We start from the raw sequence: 4,989 nt of genomic DNA, 5'->3' as shown, positions 1-4,989 counted from the left end.
CGCACTGCTAGACCTCTGCCCCACCCCCACCCCCACCCCCGCCTCCTCCCCGCCCCCTCCCCTCCAGGAGCGGGGTTTTGCAGCTAAAGCGAGATCCTTGGGTTCCCACGTTCCCAGATCCCTGGGTTCTGGGAGAAGTGGGGAAGATGCGGAGTTTTAAACGATCGTCACGTGTCTGGGCAAGGTATATTAATCAGTTAAACAGGACTGGTGCTCTATGGCCGCCCATACTGGACCAAAAGAGCAAATCGTTCAGCCTTGACCATTGAGTTCACTTCCAGCAGTCCTTGAAGGAATTTAATTCGTTGTATGGACTTCTCCGTAAGCCTCAGAGTGGAAAATTACAGCGAGACGGGGCCCATCAAGCCTACCCCTGGTTTTATAGATACTGAGGCTCGGAGAGCTGATGTGATTGAACCACCTACTTTTTCGCTGGTTAAGGGCAATGCTGCGGTTAAAACCGCCTCTCCAGAGGCTGGGCTATGATCCCTTCCCCTACGAGGGGCTGCCTTTTCTTTCACACACACACACACACACACACACACACACACAAATCCCAGCTTCCTCAAAGACGGATTACTTAGTGTTGAAAGAGGACTTCAACTGCTTCCTTTTTGATCTCAAACTTTGTAATTGATTAAATTCTTTCCAGCCTATCTCTTAACGCAGGCAAAAAATCCTGCAGGCAAAGCATCCCCTCAAGCAATAGACTGTCCTAAACCAGTAAGACCCTGAGTGACGCCAAGACATGACCCATTTGACCTTCACTGCCTACCTGCACGTACCAGCGGTAGTGACCAAACCTGCTTTGTTTGGGACCCCTAGAGCCAGGTGCCCTTGCACTCCTGCCCCCCTGCTACAGTGTGGACTGATTTCTCAATTTCATTAATTATTAATTGCTTTTTGTGTTGAACTGGGTTGAGCAAGGCTTATTCCTAGGACAGCTTGGATCCCTGAGGATTTTAAACCCTAAGAGACCATCCTGAGAATTGCTATTTACATTGTATTCATGTCAGTGCTAATAGCTCAGCATATAGGATGGTATTCGGTAGCTGAATGATGACTGGGGTAGTGAGCAAAGGGGTGAGAATCTTTCAACAGGTTGGAGATTCTGATAGAGTCATCTCTGAAATTTTTTACTTCTTTGAGAAAGCTTCAGGAAAGGACTAGAAGGATTATACTACCTTGCAAACTCTGTCTAGCAGGAGCTTATCACTTATCAGTCTTGTACAGGTAGATCTTCAATATCATTTTATTTTATTTTATTTTATTTTTTAGTATAACATTTTATCTTTATAACTTGAACCAACTGATGAAAAAGAAAATGCTCTAACAGATTAAAAGTAATAGCATAAAGTAATGATAGTTTAGAACTTGATCTTAAAGGAAACAGTCTTTCAAAGTAGAAAAGAAACTCTACAGTATTAGTTTTTACTGTCTTGATTCTGGAGCCTATGAATTCCTTGCAAAAAGTGTGATTTGTCTCCCCAGAATGAGTTCCCATTCCCCAAAATTCTTAATTATGAACTCATGAAAGGAGAGAAACTTATCCAGAATCTACCTAGCTAAACCTCTCCCAAATTTCTGACCTCAGAAACTGTGTGAAATAACAATTGGTGTTATAAGCTAAGTTTTGGGGTAGTTGGTTAGGTAGCAATAGATAAAACGAATATGCCCACTTAAAGAGAATTAACACCCCTTAGAGAAATGGCTGATTCCAGGGCTGGGGCAGGTGAGCCTAGAACATCTTTTTGGTTGAAATGAAGGAAGTGATGAAAAAATGATGAGGCAGGGCACCTGAGTGGCTCACTTGGTTCAGCATCAGCCTCTTGATTTCGGTTCAGGTCATGATCTCACGGTTCGTGGGATTGAGCCCCAAGTCAGGCTCCAGGCTGATAGCACAGAGCCTGCTTGGGATTCTCTCTCTCACTCTTTCTCTGCCCCTTCCCTGCTTGTGCCTCTCTTTCTCTCTCTCAAACTTAAAAAAAAAGAAAAAAAAATGATGAGGCATGTCACAGGGACACAGAAGCCAGCTTGAAGGGGATCCTACTGGCCAAATCTAGGACAACTTGAGCCCCAAAATAATTAAGTACAGTAATGACTTATAAACACTGAAGAAATAGAAATTCATGTATCTGTACCAATAATAAACAGAGAATGGAGAAGTTTTGCTTACAATAGGATGTTGAGACCAACTAATAAAGGTAAAAGAGAGTCTTAGAGTTGGAAAATTGGCATTTTATAGTTTTCATAGTAAAGATTGAATCAGACGAGAATTATCAATGGATGCCAAATCTAAGAGGACTAAGATTCTACACCCAGGCCAGTGGCAGGGGGGGTTCCCACACACACACCACAAAGCAATGCTCCAACACCAGCTGGTTGTCCTACAATTCAACTCAATTTTGATGCTATCTACCTGGAGACAGCATCAGATCCTACAGGTTAAGGGCTCAATCCTACAAGACTGCTACCCGCCCCCCCACACACACACACATACTTCAGATACCAAATGAAAGTCCAGGTTGTCACCTGTGCTCCTGACCAAATGTCTATAGATTAGAGGTTCTAACAACCCCCTCCTTGGGTTTGATTAATTTGCTAGAGTAGTTCACAGAACTCAGAAACACACTTTACTTACTAGATTACCAGTTTATTATAAAATGATATAACTCAAGAACAGCCATATGGAAAAGGTACATAGGGCAAAGTATGGGGAAAGGAGGTGGAGTTTCCATGCCTTCTCCAAGCTCCACACTCTCCCTTCATCTCCACATGTTGACCAACCCAGAAGCTCCCCAAACCCCCATCCTTTTGGGTTTCTATGGAGGCTTCATTACAAAGGCATGATTGATTAAACCACTGGCCACTGCTGATTAAACTCGATCTCCAGCCCCTTTTCCCTCCCTGTTGGTAGGGTGGAGGGAAGACTAAAAGTTCAAACCCTCTAATCATTTGGTTGGTTGCCCTGGGTACCAGCACCCATCTTTAGGTTACCTAGGGCTTTCTAAAAGTTACATCATTTTTTCAAAAGTTTATGTATGTATGTATGTATTCTTAGTAATTTATTCATGCAACTTGAGGCTAGAACTCACAACCCTGAGATTAAGAGTGGCACACTCCACCAACTGAGCCAACCAGGCACCCCTAAAATTTGCCTCATTAACATAATAGAAGACACCTAGATCACTCTCATCACTTGGGAAGTTCCAAGGGTTTTAGGAACTCTGTGCCAGAAATGGAAGAAGACCAAATATCTATTCCTTATTATAAATCACAAAATAACAGAGACAATGTGTTAAGGAACAAGGTATTTGCTTGGTCCTAAAGTACAAAAATCAACAATAACTTGACCAAGTAATCAAAATTAACATCACCAGTGAAGGACAGATGGATATTGAATGGCTCTAGATATGATAAAGTATACTATAGTATATTTCAAAATATATGCTACAAAATACCATATTAGATGTAGAGTATGTGTACTCGATATAGAAATGATCTAGGGGTGCCTCGGTGGCTCAGTCAGTTAAGCATCCGACTTTGGTTCAGGTCATGATCTCCACAGTCACTGGGTTTGAGCCCCCCGTTGGGCTCTGTGCTGACAGCTCAGAGCCTGGAGCCTGCTTCAGATTCTGTGTCTCTCTCTGCCCGTCCCCTGCTTGTGCTCTGTCTCTCTGTCTCTCTCTGTCTCTCAAAAATAAACGTTAAAAAAAATTTTTTTTAAATAAATGATCTAGGGACGCCTGGGTGGCTCAGTCGGTTGGGCGGCCGACTTCGGCTCAGGTCATGATCTCGCGGTCCGTGGGTTCCAGCCCCACATCGGGCTCTGTGCTGACAGTTCAGAGCCTGGAGCCTGTTTCAGATTCTGTGTCTCCCTCTCTCTCAGACCCTCTCCCGTTCATGCTCTGTCTCTCTCTGTCTCAAAAATAAATAAATGTTAAAAAAAATTTTTTTAAAGAGATTTCTATTTTAAAAAATGATCTAAATCATCTTTTTTAATTTCTATGCCCAACATGGAGCCTGAACCACAACCCCGAGATCAAGAGTTGCATGCCCCACCGACTGAGCCAGCCAGGAGTCCCGAAATCGTCTTTTAAAGAAAACATTATCAACACAAAAATAATCACATTAAGATTAAAAGTCAGTATATTCAATTATGTTCCATGCTGTGTATGCCCTAATATCTTCTTTGTTAAAGAAGAAAATAATTTTGTTTGCATTTTTAAAAATTCTTTAATGTTTATTTATTTATTTTTGAGAGAGAGTGCACGCACAAGGAGGGGAGGGACAGAGAGAGGGAAACAGAATCCAAAGCAGGCTCCAGGCTCTGAGCTGTCAGCACAGAGCCTGACATGGGGCTCAACCCACAAACCACGATATCATGAAACAAGCCGAAGTTAGACACTTAACCAGCTGAGCCACCCAGGCACCCCTGTTTGAATTTTTCTTAAACTGGATTCAGCTAATGAGTATAAAGGCTTTTATTCCAAGAAAGAACCATCTTGCTTTATGCTGCAATTACCTGTCACCATAGGTTGGAAAGAAGCTGCTAGCATAAAATTTTTCATAATATTTCCTTTCCTTTTTCATCAAATTTAAGAAGTTGTCAGCCATAATTTTTTCAGATATTTTTTTCTGCCCCACTCTCTCTCCCCTCTCTTTCTGGAACTACTATTACAGGTATGTTAGTATGCTAATATCTCCCAGGTCTCTGAAGTTCATTTTTCTTCCATCTTTTTTCTCTCTGTGTTCAGACTGGATCATTTCTATTGATCTATCTTCCAGTTCATTCCTGCCACTTTAAATCTGCTGTTGAGCCCCCTAGTGAATTTTTCAGTTATTGTACTCTTCAGTTCCAAAATTGCCATTTCGTTTTATTTAAAAATTTTTCTGTACCCTTACTGAGAATCTCTATTTGTTGATACATTGTTCTCATCCTTTCCTTTAATTCTTTAGACATGGTTTTCTTTAGTTCTTTGTATATAT

Source organism: Prionailurus viverrinus, chromosome B3 (assembly GCF_022837055.1).
Source record: "Prionailurus viverrinus isolate Anna chromosome B3, UM_Priviv_1.0, whole genome shotgun sequence".
NCBI classification, from domain to species: domain Eukaryota; kingdom Metazoa; phylum Chordata; class Mammalia; order Carnivora; family Felidae; genus Prionailurus; species Prionailurus viverrinus.
Note: the sequence above shows the minus strand (reverse complement) of the source record.